The 16,692-nt window shown below is 43.2% G+C and overlaps 1 non-coding gene across 1 annotated transcript; it reads right to left on the bottom strand.

The window, feature by feature from the left end:
* Positions 1-2,068: 2,068 nt before the first annotated feature.
* LOC141094978 (U2 spliceosomal RNA) lies at positions 2,069-2,252 on the bottom strand. The gene has a single exon (XR_012233235.1). It is a non-coding gene; the product is annotated as a U2 spliceosomal RNA (small nuclear RNA).
* Positions 2,253-16,692: the final 14,440 nt, after the last annotated feature.

The following is a 16,692-nucleotide window of genomic DNA, read 5'->3' as shown; positions in this document are numbered from 1 at the left end:
AAAATAAATACCCACGGCTACAGTTTATAAAAACAACCGGCGGGGGTCTGGCTACACCGCCATCTTCCAGCGGGTCCTTCCTGAAACTCACCAGATAAACCCGCTTTCCATTCCATACTCCAAAATCAGTTCTTCCTTTCCCCTTCTCGATCACCTTATCACAATAAGTTTTGAGAAAGACAATGACCTGATCGTCTCCGATGAAAGGGCTGAACATATGGATAGTCAAAGTTCTCATTGAAAATTGAAAGGAGGGAATTACTTTAACTCCCTCAAACAGCGGATTCTCCCTATTTTCTTCATAGAGAGAAAAAACTCGCTCACACTGGGAGATGCATGTAAGTGTTACATCATAAAAACCCCGAGAAAAAAAACTTTGAAAACAATAGTAGTCTTCTCTTTCAATTTTCAAAAAACTACAGAGTCTCTCATGAACAAAACTGGTATCCTTCTCTTGCCTGAATTCAGCAGATATCACAAACCTAATTGTGTCCTTGAGAGGATACTCCTCATAAAAATAGTCATTGGGGTTTGCACTCCCTCCACTGTTCCTACCTCCAGTATTCCTCCTGGACTCCATCTCCAACTCTTTTTTTCTTTCCACAGATGAAATAAGGAAGAAAAAGTTACTTGGATCGCCAAACGTCCCTGGATTCCGGTCCTTCCAACTGCCCACCACTCCACGAAGAAGAATTCGTCCACCAGCGAGAAAAGGTAATCCCTGCTTCAGTCCCTACTCCCAATAGCAGCAATTGGGTAATCACCCAAAAGGCCAAGAGCAGCAACCTCCACACAGATCACCTTTAGCCTAATGACGAGACCCGTTACAGATCTTAGCCAAAAGGCCGAGAAGCGATAACCAGAAATGGTTTGCCGCTTGCAAGGCCACAGGGCTTAAGACAGGCACCCATTGTGGAGAATGACACAGACACCACCCTGAGGAAGACATTCAAACCAAGTCTGGGCGCATAACAAAAGCGCAGGCGGCTGATTTTTTTTTTTTTTTTTCCCCAGGATTCCACTCCACGCGCTTTTAATTTGCATAGGCCAACCCCTTTTTTGTTAGGCCACCCTCCCCTCACGGTCAAACGCGCTTCAGTACTAGGAAAGAGGCCAGAGGAGCACTGCTCCTACACCGCCCCCTCTACTACCCTCCCTAAATGAAAGGTCTTGCTTTAAGGCTGTGTGCACACGCTGCGGATTGGCCGCTACGGACACGCAGCAGTTTTAGCTGCGGTCTACTCAGCAGACTGAAGCTGAATACTACTGCGCAGCTGCTACAGACTGTGGGCTGCCCATTGTGACACGTGGTCCCATTGTGACACGTGGTCGAACACATCCAAGCATTGTGTGCTATGAATGGCATGATTCCTATCACAGTGTTCCATGGATGGACACATCCTATTTACTGCAGGCAAGCAGCGCACCTAGCAGCTGCTGCTGCTGCTGCTGCTGCTGCTGCTGCTGCTACTACAAGCCACTAGAATACCGTCCGTCTGTCAGACAGGTGGACGTAGGCCGAACATTCAAATAACTCGCCAGATAAATCGTTGCTTTTCCATTTTATTCATATATGAATTAATTCAAAATTGAACAGTAAATTTCAAAGTTGGAAGGCCACAAGAGGGGGACAATGTTTCAAAAATGAAGCGACATATCATTGCATGAGGGATGTGGTAGGAATTGAATGCTTGAATTAAGACTGGGGAAGTTCTGAGGCGAAGGGGCTGCAGGCCTTGTAGCAGGTGGGTGTGCAGAAATGTAGCTATCCAAAGCCAAACACATTACTGCAGCTTGTCACACCTATACCTACCAAGCAGCAAAGGCCAAGATAGATCGTTATTTTACGGACACATTGAATACAGTGCAATGCCTCCCATATAGCGGTGAATAAGAGTAGTAGTAGAAGAGTTGGTCAAGTTAAAGGAATCGGAAAGGTGCAACTTGGACCAAGAAAAACTAATTGCAGAGCAGCGACATTTGAAAAAAAGCATTCAAATCATGCTTTGAAAACACTACTTGCTTATCCCGATTTCAATTCAATCTGTCTTTGGAAACCGCTTAAGAGAGTGAGTGCACCATTCCCAGAGAAACTGCCATACTGGGCTGATACGTGGAGTGAAGTGAGCAAGCTCTTTTTCCATCTCCCTGTTCTAAAAATCCATTTAATATATGGTCCCCAGATAGGGGACGTATCAGATATTAAACTGATAAGAACAGATTTTTTTTTTTTTTTTTTTACCATGTCAGATCGGTTGTAATTTCCACCATCAAGTTAGCTACTTAAAGCTCTTTCTGGTATGTAACCTCTCATCATATCATGGCGTTTTATATAAAAAAAATTTTTAATTTTAACCTCAGGTTAAAAAGATTGAATTGAAACCAAGCAATACAACACATAATTAACAATTTAAGCTAAAGGAAAAAAAACATGTTAAACCATTTATTAAAACCTTACCAAAAACCTCTATTTATCTATACTTTACCAGGAATCTCCATTTCTTAAACTTCCATACCCCTTCCGCATCGATGGCACCACGTTTCTTGTCCCATAGGTAGATGACATACATACGAGACAAAATCAGTTTTAAAACTTCATTAACTGTCATCTTTTTCCTTTTAAAAACTAGCAAATTCCTTGCGTCCCATAGGCTTTCCATTACACACACAGTCAATAACCATAACACTCTATCTTTCAAGCTATTACAGGCTCCCATTCCAAACATTGCAACCTTCCAATTGACAAAAGTCACACCTGCTAATCCATTACACAGCGTGCTCATTCCTCTCCACACATCATAAGCAAATTCACAATCCCACAGCATATGTCTGACAATCTCTCTTGAACCACATCCATCTCTTGGACACACATCAGTCTTAATCAGATCTCTCCTCTTCTGCACATCCCTTACAGGTAGTATGTCATGCAGAACCATCCATGCAATATCTTTCTGTCTATTGGACATACCTTGCGTTCCCAACTTTTTCCACATATTTGGCACATCCTCCCCTCTCAAGCCATCAATATTACACACCATCTCTCTATGTCTCACCATTTTAATGATCTTTTTCTTGTTTACAAAGTCAATCATACTCTGATCCATCAGATCGTACTTCCTAATGACTTTCTCCACTCTTTCATACCACAGCGGGCACCTGAAAGCAACAGGTACTGTAGCATCTCTTTTGATCCAATTCAACTTGTAAAACATCCAACCAGCGGAGTATCTTACCATACAAGCACATTTGTTCCCCTTACCCATACAAATCACCAGCATTTTGATATAACTTACCCCTAGAAAAAAATCAATATTTGGAAAATCTAAACCACCATTCACACACATCTTATACACATGCTCTCTTTTTAACTTTTCCATTCGACTCCCCCAGAGGAAAGTAAAAATAATTTTTTCAGTTTTTTTAATTTTTCTAGAAGCCGAGGGGTACACATTGGCAACAAAAAGCAAAATCGGAAGCACCACTGCTTTGATAATCAAAATCTTCCCTGTCAATGTCAGCTCCCTCAACTTCCAGAAATTTAATTTTTGTGCTATTCTCTTTCCGCAGTCGTCCCAACTTTCATTCCCCTTTAAGTTGTTATTGAATTTAATTCCCAGTACCTTAATAGCTCCATCTTCACATTTAACCTCATCCAATTTAATGCTGTTATCACCAAAGCATTTAAAGGAGCATTTAGCCCAATTAATTTTAAAGGCTGAGGCCCTGGAAAACATATTCAATAAGTACTTTGCCCTATTCATTGCAGCCATATTTTCACTCACAATGACCACATCGTCCATATATCCCAATATTCTCAGATCTTTCCCACCACTTCCAGGAATCAAAACACCTTTCATAAACTTATCACTCCTTATCATACACAAAAGAACCTCAATCACACTTATAAATAAAATGGGTGACATAGGACACCCTTGTCTCACACCAGACGTTACCTTAACCTTGTTACTCAAAAATCCATTCACCAGAATTTCACTTGACACATTGCAATACAGGCTTCTCACACAACTCACAAAATTCCTAGAAAAACCCATTTTCGCTAAGACATTAAACATAAAGACGTGCTACACCCTATCAAAGGCTTTTTCAAAATCCACAGAAAAAACCATACATTTCAGCTTGCGGCCCAAACAATCACCAATCACATCCCTTAACAACACTAAATTTTCATTCATCGTTCTTCCAGGTATTGCACACACCTGATCCTCACCAATTACTTTCCCAATCATATCTCTCATCCTGTTTGCTAACAACTTACTGAAAACCTTATAATCAGCATTCAGAAGGGTGATCGGCCTCCAATTTCCCAAGTCCTTCCGGTCTCCCTTCTTGTGAATCAATACAACCACTCCTTCTCTCATTGATTCACACAGTACATTGTTATCAAACATATACTTACATACTTCCAACAAATCATTTCCCATAGTATCCCACTCTTTCACATACAGCTCTATAGGCAACCCGTCTTTCCCAGGTGTTTTATTCTTACCTGCAGACATTACGACCTTCTTCACTTCATCCAACACAATTTCATCATCCATCAACTCACTCTCATCCTCAGTTAGCCGACCTTCCAATTTACCCAACATTTCAGCCATCAAACCTTCATCCAACCATTTGGCCCCATACAACTCCTTATAAAACAATTCAACCTCATTCATCACATCCTCGCCATACACACACACACCATTCCCATTCATCACCTCATCCATATCAACTTTCTTACCAAAAGTTTTTTTTTAGAAAAACCTAGTACACTTCTCATTCTTTTCCAAATGCTCAATCTTAGACCTATATATCATCTCCTTACCTTTCTCATTCATAAACTTCTTAATCTCATTCTTGACCTGACACATCAAATCATCCACCTCAACTCCAATCATACTCAGTTTTCTCAGCCACTCTAATCTCATACCCAATTCGTTAAATTTTTCTCTATTATACACACCTTTTTTCCTTCCCCACTTCTTAAAGAAAAAACCTATTTCCTTCTTCATCCAGTCCCACCATTCCAACACATTCACAAATTCTCTTTTTCTATGTTTCCACTTCGCATACATCCGTCTAAAGGCTATCATGATCCGTTCATCATCTAACAGACGTACATTTAGCTTCCATACACCACGACCATGCGCAAAAGACACCTTACCTTCCAAACGCGCACGCAAAATAACATGGTCAGAAAAAGGAACATCTTCCTGTTGAAAATGCTTACAGACAATGTTAGTTGACAACAAAACACGGTCAATTCTCGATTCAATGCCCCCCCTATCAGCTTTGTAAGTGACGGGAGGAGGTTTTCCCAAGAAAAACTCTGCAGCATCAACAAACGAAAAATCCTCAATCTGACCCCTCAACTTTTTCCCAGTGACATCCACATGCACACCTTCAGTGACACAATTAAAATCACCAACAAAGACAACAGGTATTCTCCCATGCAGAAAAAAAGACAATTTCTCAAAAAGTTCCAATCGCTCTTCTTTATCAACCGAAGCATACACATTCACAATCTTAACCCTCCACCCTCTACAAGTAATCTCACACATAACACACCTTCCTGGCTCTATAACTGTATAACATTCAATTTTAATATTTTTATTAGCAATTAAAATTCCAACACCACTATTTTTATTAATAACTGAACCAGACCAAATACATTGGCCATGTGGCCACACACTGTCATCCAGGGAGTCAGAAATTCCACATTCCTGAATGCAGTAAACATCGTCCTTAAGGGTTCCCAAATAATCTAAAATAAAGGCCCTCCTTTGTGCCGACTTTATGAGTCGCACGTTCAGTGACGATATTGCCAACTGAGCAGGTTGGGAACCCATCTCTCCAGGTTTTTAGGAAGATCACGACCACAGCCCCATCTGGTCTTCAGCCTTTCCCGTCTTGAGGGGTAACACCGGATGTGCAGACGGTGTACCCCAAGTCTTCCCCTAAAAAACGCACACCTTGGGGTTCTGTGACTGTTGGGTAGCTTCTTGTAGAGCTGCGGCTACCAGCGCTGGTACAGGATGATGAGGGGCTCAGTTTCACCAGTTTGACAATTGTGTCATCTGCAGATTCTTCCTCACTCTGGTCAAAGTCACCCTGACCACCTTCATCTTCAGACTCCAGGGAATCTTCACTCCATTCCATCTTGGGGGTTTTAGACAGGCTGGCTGACTCCCCTTCTTCCCCTTGCAATGTGACTGTCATGTCAGGGATATCTTCTGTCACCTCTTCCTTATTGTCATCCACATTCTCCTGGTCTTCAGACAGCTGCTGCAGCACTTCAAAGCTGGGCTTCTTTCTTGCACTAGATCTTGTGCTTCTGCTCATCCCAGAAGTCTTTGCTTCCTGCTTTGCATAGTCCTGCCTTTTTTCCTTTCCATGTACTTTCTGCACAGAGCTCAGTCTGCTCTTCCTGGTCTGCCTCTGCACTGTAGTCCAGGTGGCGTCGTCAGTGTCTGTGACCTCTTCCTGAACTCTCCTCTCAGAGCTTGCCTCGCTCCTGCTAGCAGCCCCCACCTTTTTTCCAGTGGAAACTTCTCTCTGCTCGGCTGCAGGCTTGTGTGTAATCACAGGCAATGACTCAGCACTTCTCTCCTCAGCAGACACACTGCTCCTGCCAGGGGCCCCCACCTTTTCTTCACTAGCTGTCTGTGGAATCTCTCTCTGAACGGCTTCAGGCTTGTGTGTTCTCACAGGTAGTGACTCAGCACTTTTCTCCTCAGCCAGAATCCTATTCACTATCCTGTCTCTGACACGTTGCTCTAATCTCTCCTTGTGCTCTTTCTGAAACTTCTCTCTCTGCTCCTTATATTCAGCTTCCAGCTGCTTTCTCTCAGCCTTCTCCTCTTCGGTCATTTCCTCCACAAAATCCACAAGATGATCTGGGTCAGGCATTACAAAATTCCTCCTAGCAGCTCCTGCATATGTGCTGGGTCTAAGGTTACAGTCCTTAAAGGCATGTCCCCCTACCCCACACAGGTTACACACAATCTCATTTGTGCACTGGCTACTAGGATGACCGACCTCACCACACTTTCTGCACACCACCTGGCTGCCAGCAGGGCAGTCTGCCTGTGTATGGCCATACACCCAGCAGTGCCTGCAGAACCTGGGAGCATTAGGGAAGAAGAGAAAACCTCTCTCCTTCCCTATGGAAAAGTTACAGGGGGGATAATGAATTCCTCCTGGCTCATCCATGCTTTCTGAGAACTTTACCATAAATCTATTGTCGGGATCCCTCAGATTACTCTTTCATCTGAAGGACCGATGTTCTTGGGTGTGAAGCATCATATGTCTCTAATTAAATCAGCTCCGTGGAGAAGAACTACACAGACACCAGCTGTATGGTACAACTCAGGATGCCTCCAAGACGCCTCTGGCTTATCAGTTAGGCTTCCGTCTTTTATAGTAAAGAATTTAAACATTTTACAGACATGCGCAGTACAAATGATTTTACAACTTGTTTTAGACAAAGAAAGTCATTTAGGCGAAAAAGCAGAGGTATTTGACCTTGGTTCACAAGGGAGATGTCTGAGACATCTCCTCGAAGAACAGATAAGGTTTTAAACAAGAGAATGCAACATAGACAGAACTCAATTTAACTCCTTCAGTTCCTATCATTCCCCCCTTTGACATCTTCATTTTCCACAATCTGGAACACTGGATCCTGCAACAACAGCGGATAGTGGCTCGTTCACCAGGTACTATCCCAGGCCGACGGGTTGCCTGAGGGAGACAGGTCTTCTACCTTCTCCATCCCCCAGATACTGAAGCCACGTCCATCATTGCAAGAGTACGCTCCTTCATGCCAGAAATGAGATGTCAATCTAGGACTCAAAGGAATAATAGTTAAATTCTTGTTGTTTACAGTCAAACTTCCTTATCTATTTCTACATCTTTTCTTGCATACAGAGATACACCAAAAAACAAGTTTCAATAGCACATATATTACGAAGATACAAACAACAATACGTAATAGACTTAGTATAATCCCAGTTATCCAGCCTCCAATACCCTTAAACCAATTAGCTGGATTAAGAAAGGAGAATGTATCTGACCACCAACTATCCTTAGTACGATCATTGTCTTTATCGTACTGATCTCTAAGTTTTTGAACATCCTCTATTTTTGATCTTAACTTTAAACTACTGTTGGGATCTATATAATGACAGCAAGCGGGTCCGATGACTTGACACATACCTCCTTGCGCTGCAGTTAAATAATCTAATACTATGGTATGCTGATTAGTGACTATGATGAGCTGATTTTGGACAGCAACGGTGGTGTTCAATATCTCCAATATATCCCATATTTGGTCATCTAAGTAATCTGTAGCCCTGACTAATTTATCCCACATTTGAGTAATCATAGGATAAGTAAAAATAGAGCTGACAATTTTATTGGTCACACTCATCTGCACTATATGTGGTCTCCCAGAGAGGCGAGGTGTATTGTCAGCAGCTCTTTTGTACAACGTGTGTTTAGGTATGCTCTGAGTATTCAACTGGTCATTCGGAATAACAAAGGTAGCTGGAGTCAAACGACCCAGAGTACAAGCACCTTTTACCCCTACTGGCAACCATTTATATGCATTGTCTCCACATACCCAGAACATGTCACTAGGTAGGTCCCATAGGGCTGAATGTTGTAATACCAGTCTATGAACTAAATCTATGAACACAGATACATTCTGAAGCATACATCAATTTGGAAGTTGTCCTAAAGGGCTACACTACCCTACATCGGGATTTCCACAGGTGGGAGTTCCTTTCTCATATCCAGATGACTCGTTGCAAGGTATATTACCTGAAATATTAAAACAAGTTTCATTATTGCCCTGGGGAAATAAATTGGAATACTCCCAGGACGTGTTATGCAACCTTCTTTCTAGCAGTATTGGTTTGAAGGCATCAGTAGAGTGGGAAGTTACATTAAAACTAACTTGTAGGCCATGCATTGGAATTTGCCCCAGGTAGGTTAATCGAGTTCTATTCCTGGGTGCCCAAGCCCCCCCTTTATATGCCAGATATTGAAGGTATGTATTACTTCCTGAAAGATTACCCTGCCACCAAGGGTATCCTACCCATCCCACAATAGGTATACCAACAGTTGTGTTCCATAACTTCACATTATTTGTGGCATTATTAGCAAGTGTATCAGAACAACTGGTCCAGGCAAATAATTCCTCGGGTGGCATAGGAATAACAAGGAATGGAATACTAGTGGCTGATACTGGTGAATGTGTGCAGATCCAGCAAATGATTTGACCAATCATTCAGTAATTTTTCATGATGTTGTATAAACTTATTATTCAAGGACATTGGAGAATTTAGATTGTCCCACGCAGCTACCATTATTACAGATAATGCAACCAAACCAAAACATTATGCACTCTTATGCTTTGTTAACTCCTGTGGCTAGTTTGCAATGCGATGCGTGGATCCAGGTTGGTCGTCCTTCCAACTTAACAGAAGTAGGCGTTATTAGGAGTACTTGGTAAGGTCCTTGATATCGGGGTTCAAGGGTCTTTCTGGAGTGTTTCTTGACATATACGTAATCACCAGGTTGTAGACAGTGAGTTCCTTCCACACTATCTGGATCTGGAATGGAAGAGAAAACTAGAGAATGCATTTGAGTTAAATGCTTTTGCAACTGGATTACATAACTTGTCAAATTATCTACATTGAGTGTTAAGACCTGTGGGTAGTACAACCCTGTGTTCGGTGGTCTTCCAAACAGTATCTCGAAGGGTGACAGTTTAGTTTTCCCGTGGGTGTGTACCTTACTGAGAATAATGCTAATGGGAGACACTCTGGCCATGGTCTATGGGTCTGCTCCATGGTTTTCTGTATTTTCAATTTCAGTGTCCCGTTCATTCTTTCTACCTTCCCTGAACTCTGTGGGTGGTAGGGTGTATGAAATGCCTGTTCTACACCTATCATTTGCATTACATTTTGCATTACCTCAGCAGTAAAGTGTGTACCTCTGTCTGATTCAATTGTTTCAGGGACACCGAATCGTGGTACTAGTTCCATCACCAGTTTCTTTGCAGTGGCTCGAGCTGTAGCCGTTTTCACCGGGTAGGCCTCTGGCCATCCAGAGAAGAGATCTACACATACTAGGATATTTGCATACACTCCTACCTTGGTAGCTGTATGTCGTCAATCTGCCGTCTCTGAAACGGGTAGAGAGGCCTAGGTGTCGCTTTCTTAGGGACTTTTACTGTTTTACCTGGGTTGTGCTGTGCACAGATGAGGCATGATTGTACAAGTTTCGCGGCTGCGCAACTGAAGCCAGGAGCGATCCAGAAGGCATCTACCATGGCACACATGTGACTTTTTGAGGTGTGATTGGGGCCATGTGCTGCTTGCGCCATGATTGGGAACAGGGACTTTGGTGGGCACATTTTATCCTTATTCTCCCATACTCCATTTGAGTTCAGCTCAGCTCCCAGTCTCCCCCGGTGTACCTTCTCTGTTTGGGCAGCCTTTTGCTGGAGGGATTTCAGGACATCTAGACCCAATGTGGCTGGAATACGCTGACTCCCCGCCACCGTCCACTGCTCTCTCTAGGCCGCCTTGTGCTATTTTAGCAGCCTCGTTCGCCCTTCTATTGCCCTCTACCTCCACGGAGTCACCTTTGTGTGTGCTTTTACCTTGACAATGCCAACCTGGACTGGTAACATCAATGCCTCCATCAATTGTTTCACCAGCTCTGCATTTTTAATGGGCTTCGAATCTGTGAAAATATTAGCGACTTTACCTGCAGCGGCTCTACACGCCTCAGTGAGTGCCTTCAACTCTGCCTCCTGCGCCGACATGTGAGGAGAGAGTGGTTCCGCTCGGATTACCTCATGTGAGGATACTACTGCATATCCAGTGTAGAATCGTCCATCCTGGTGGTATCTGGGGCCATCTACAAAAAAGAAACTCAAAGTCTGCATTAGGAACAGGTTTTTCATGAATGTGTGCAAACCCAACTGTCTCCTGACTCATCAGTTCTATGCAGACATGTTCATGCGTCATGTCAAAGTATCCTTCCTCACTTGCCAATACGGTCACCAATTCCCCCTTTTCTGAATCCATAGGCAGGAGGGTGGCTGGATTCAGAACGTTACATCTTTTGAGGAGTGACATACTCAGGAATTAGTAGAGCACACTCAAGTCGGAGCTGTCTGGCCCTAGACAGATGTTTTGGTTGAACTTGTAGGAGTATGGCATGGATGTCATGTGGGGAATAGATTGTCAAAAGAAACGTCAGTGTCATCTCACATGCCTTCCCTATTACGTCTCCACTTTTTTCCTTGTGCTCCAGCATACATGACAGGTCGTTTTATTATCCTTGTTTGCTCAATTTCTTTAGCTACCTTAAGGAGGTCTTTCGGATCTACATGTCTCCATTCAGGTCTGGCTGTCTGTACTGCGTCTCGTAAGTCTTTGTTCATACCGTCAATGAATGCATTCACCAGTATTCTAACATCAAGTGGGTTTATGCAAATGTACCCCATGTCTGCCCATTTCAGCTGTAACCGTCCAAAGTACATCTCTACACTCTCTCCTCTTTGCTGTGTCACATTAGTCAGGAGTACAGACTGCTCTGATTGTTCCACTGCAGCCCATTGTCTTAGTGACTCACAGTACATGTCCCTAGATTGTGCAGATTTATCATCCATGCCCCAAGCCTGATTCTTTGTCACATCTGTATGTGTCTTAATTATATGATCTAGTGCGTCACCTGCCTTTAAACTCATCAACCTCTCTAGGTCTGCCCAGGTACACTTATATGTCTGCTGTACTTCCTTTATGTGTCTGTAAAACGGGAATGGTTGGTCTTCAGGGGCAGGCAGCTGCTTCAGCAAAGCTAGCTGGTCAGAGGGGCTCCAGGGATAATACACCTGTATCTTTCTTATTCTAGTCACACTTCTAGGTCCTGATGGGGTTGGCCGTCTGATGTCTACTGTCAGCTTACTCCTCAAGGGCCAATGTCCCTACTACCCACTATCCACACTATTATGTCAGCTTCTTATGATCTTGTCTGGATAGGATTTAGTGCAATTCTCTTAGGTCAGTAGCACAGGTCACACAAGTAGCTATTCAGTCTGGGTTTGTCTGAGTCTGACCACAGTGTTTACAAGTCCATCTGTTTTGTCTGGGTCTCTGGTTACACTTTGTCAATCAAACATTCATAATACACCTTCCACACTGCTGCACATTCTCAAGCATCATTTATTCACTTGCTATTTTCTTCCCTTGTCTGTGCCTTTTTGTACATCCAAACATTCACACTCTGGTATTTTTGCCTTTTTCAATGTTTGTCCCACTTGTTTTACTGCTTCCTTCCTTCTCTGTCTCTTGTAATTTGACACAATTTGCTATACAAATCAATCACACAACTAGAAGCAGGTTCAAACACATTAATGACCAAGCAATCACTTACAATTCCCTTCTAAATTAGGCACCATATCTTACTTTTAACTTCCAATCTTCAATTAAGTACTGTTGCTTTAAAATGCACAAATCTTTCAGCGTGTACCTTACGGATAGAATTACAGAGAATTTTGAGCACAGCTCACACTCAGCAGAGATAAGAGCGAAGGGAGAAGAAAAACTACGCAGCGGTATCATTCCCCCCTCCCATCAGAATGCAGCGTCGTCCTTCACAGAATTCTGTAGTTCTTTAGACTTATCAAAATCAATTTCTACAAAGAAACTCAAAATCACGGGATTTCACTGTAAGAGCAGATAACTGTATAATGAGATTAACCATGCCTTGCCCTTTTTCTGGCCAAATGCATTCAGGAAACTTTACAATGTAATGCCACATATAACACGAACTATATCATTACTCAATTCATTCAGTCTCAGATGTAGATTTGAAATATCTATAACGCATCTGTCCGGGATTCCACCACAACTAGAAAGGTCACAAATCTCTTGACACAAAAATGATGTGTGATGATTCATTCATACGTGCTCATTCACTGATTTTTTTTTTTTTTTTTTTTTTTTATACTCAATTACTCATCTCTCATCTTATTCAGAGGTTCTCATAGACATATATACAAGGATTCACACAGCCTGCCTATCTTGCACTTTGGATTTGATTAATACTTTTTCCAGGTTCTTTGCTGCACTACTTCCATATCTATCCTCAATTATATCACATAACCGATTTCCTTCTTCAGGTATCTTTCCCTGACTGTTCCCCATCTTATCTTTTATTCTTATCCTGTCTCTCTTGTTGTCTTCCTGTTAGTCCCCTGCCTTAGGTGGTGTATTGGGTAAGCTCAAGACTAGGCTCTACTATACCTCGTTACCTTCTTCCTAAGGTGCTAACAGGCTAAATGGAGTGTCTGTTCCTCGGTGTACTACGTGTTTCGTGTACTTATATGCTATGTAGCATCCGAACAGAAATACTCCCACAACACACAGGATTGTAAATAAAGTGTCCATCTACTGGGGTTCTTCAGTCATATCCTGTCACAGGCTCATTTCACGGTCCTGTGCTCATTCGGTCACACTCTTATCTGTCACAAGGTTTATTCGTAAAGGGTGTTGATTTAAGCTTAGGCGGTGACCTCCCCGAAAGGACGCTGTCACATGGCCCAGTTAGGCAATATCACCACTCTTTGAACGAATACCTACTGTGCAGCTTATTTGTCTACTTTCCACAACCTTTCAAATCAAAGTAGCCATTCAACAACCTCCTCTATTCCTAGTGCGGAACCGTCTATTGTGAAAAACTTGTCCGTCCGGGCTGCGCAGTATGAACTGTTCACCCAGCCTTATATTCCATAATGTCAGACCTCTCCCATTTTGATTTGCATCAGCTCTTTTTCTAAAAATAGCTGTGCACACACAGAACCTACAGTAACCTCTCATTCGAGCAGAAATTACATATGCGTGTCACACCCGATTTCCTCAGAGTTCTTATATGGACCTGATTTTACGGCCCCCTCCTCTACTAGATTCCCCTTTATACGGACCTTAGTTATAATGATAGATTATGAAGAGCAGAGAAGAGAAAAATTGATCTCTTACCTGGCCAGGTGTTTAGGTCTGCTGTTCACAATTTCATCAGTAACTGGTGTGGTCTGTAGATCGGGTAGTCTTGGAGAGGTGCCTATATCAGGTCCCTGTTTCGGGCGTCAGGAAACTGTCGGGATCCCTCAGATTACTCTTTCATCTGAAGGACCGATGTTCTTGGGTGTGAAGCATCATATGTCTCTAATTAAATCAGCTCCGTGGAGAAGAACTACACAGACACCAGCTGTATGGTACAACTCAGGATGCCTCCAAGACGCCTCTGGCTTATCAGTTAGGCTTCCGTCTTTTATAGTAAAGAATTTAAACATTTTACAGACATGCGCAGTACAAATGATTTTACAACTTGTTTTAGACAAAGAAAGTCATTTAGGCGAAAAAGCAGAGGTATTTGACCTTGGTTCACAAGGGAGATGTCTGAGACATCTCCTCGAAGAACAGATAAGGTTTTAAACAAGAGAATGCAACATAGACAGAACTCAATTTAACTCCTTCAGTTCCTATCACTATACTTTCCTGTCCACAGCCCAACCTCATTCATGACCTTGGTAGGAGGTCTACATACCTTGCAATGTTTATTCAAAAATATGCAGATCAGCTCCAGAGGCACATGAGGGTTATACATCATCAGGGTGAGAGGCAGCTCCTCATCTGAATACAGGATGGTGAAGGTCAGCCCATCCAGCACAGTGTTCTCCACGTTCTGCTTCAGTGTCCCATAGAGATTGTTGCAAGCTGAAATACAAGAAAGAACAAGAGTAAATTTGGATCTGAACTGCTGCAAACACAGAATCTCCTCTTTTCTCAGCTTCAGAACTCCAAAAAGAACGTTGTTCACAAAAAACCCCAAGGGAAAATCATCTTCACGTCCGGCATCTATATCGATCCGGATACCATGCTTCACCCGGGTTTCCCCAGGCTCAGCAAAGCGAATTCTAACCATCGCTGCTCGTGTCTGCAAAGTCCCCTCTCAAAGCAAAAGCAGCAAAAGCTGCAGTGCCGAAAAGGACAAAAAACACAGACTCTCCTAGCCAAGATCTACACTTGATCTTAGCCAAAAGGCCGAGAAGCGATAACCAGAAATGGTTTGCCGCTTGCAAGGCCACAGGGCTTAAGACAGGCACCCATTGTGGAGAATGACACAGACACCACCCTGAGGAAGACATTCAAACCAAGTCTGGGCGCATAACAAAAGCGCAGGCGGCTGATTTTTTTTTTTTTTTCCCCCAGGATTCCACTCCACGCGCTTTTAATTTGCATAGGCCAACCCCTTTTTTGTTAGGCCACCCTCCCCTCACGGTCAAACGCGCTTCAGTACTAGGAAAGAGGCCAGAGGAGCACTGCTCCTACACCGCCCCCTCTACTACCCTCCCTAAATGAAAGGTCTTGCTTTAAGGCTGTGTGCACACGCTGCGGATTGGCCGCTACGGACACGCAGCAGTTTTAGCTGCGGTGTACAGTACCATTCATTTGAATGGGAAAAAAAAAACGCTGTGCCGACGCTGCGGAAAAAAATGCGCGGATTTGCTGCGGTTTTGAATCCGCAGAAAGAATTGCATGTCAATTCTTTCTGCGGAAAACGCTGCGGGTTCCTATCTCCACCATTGTGGAGATAGTGAATCCGCAGGACCAAACCGCAGGCAAAACCGCAGATAATCCACAGGTCTTTGGACCTGCAGATTATCTGCGGTTTTTGCAAAATCCGTGCGGATTAATCCGCAGCGGAATCCGCAGCGTGTGAACGTGGCCTAACTCTCCTGGTGCCAGATATTGTAACCAGGAGGCGAGCATGGCCCACCTGTCTGCTCAGGCTCACTCAGCAGACTGAAGCTGAATACTACTGCGCAGCTGCTACAGACTGTGGGCTGCCCATTGTGACACGTGGTCACATTGTGACACGTGGTCGAACATATCCAAGCATTGTGTGCTATGAATGGCATGATTCCTATCACAGTGTTCCATGGATGGACACATCCTATTTACTGGAGGCAAGCAGCGCACCTAGCTGCTGCTGCTGCTGCTGCTGCTGCTGCTGCTACAAGCCACTAGAATACCGTCCGTCTGTCAGACAGGTGGACGTAGGCCGAACATTCAAATAACTCGCCAGATAAATCGTTGCTTTTCCATTTAATTCATATATGAATTAATTCAAAATTGAACAGTAAATTTCAAAGTTGGAAGGCCACAAGAGGGGGACAATGTTTCAAAAATGAAGCGACATATCATTGCATGAGGGATGTGGTAGGAATTGAATGCTTGAATTAAGACTGGGGAAGTACTGAGGCGAAGGGGCTGCAGGCCTTGTAGCAGGTGGGTGTGCAGAAATGTAGCTATCCAAAGCCAAACACATTACTGCAGCTTGTCACACCTATACCTACCAAGCAGCAAAGGCCAAGATAGATCGTTATTTTACGGACACATTGAATACAGTGCAATGCCTCCCATATAGCGGTGAATAAGAGTAGTAGTAGAAGAGTTGGTCAAGTTAAAGGAATCGGAAATGTGCAACTTGGAACAAGAAAAACTAATTGCAGAGCAGCGCCATTTGAAAAAAGCATTCAAATCATGCTTTGAAAACACTACTTGCTTAGCCCGATTTCAATTCAATCTGTCTTTGGAAACCGCTTAAGAG

This window comes from Dendrobates tinctorius, unplaced genomic scaffold, assembly GCF_039654945.1.
Source record: "Dendrobates tinctorius isolate UK_male_01 unplaced genomic scaffold, ASM3965494v1 ptg000065l, whole genome shotgun sequence".
Taxonomy (NCBI): Eukaryota; Metazoa; Chordata; class Amphibia; order Anura; family Dendrobatidae; genus Dendrobates; species Dendrobates tinctorius.
This window is presented reverse-complemented; position numbering and strand designations above follow the sequence as displayed.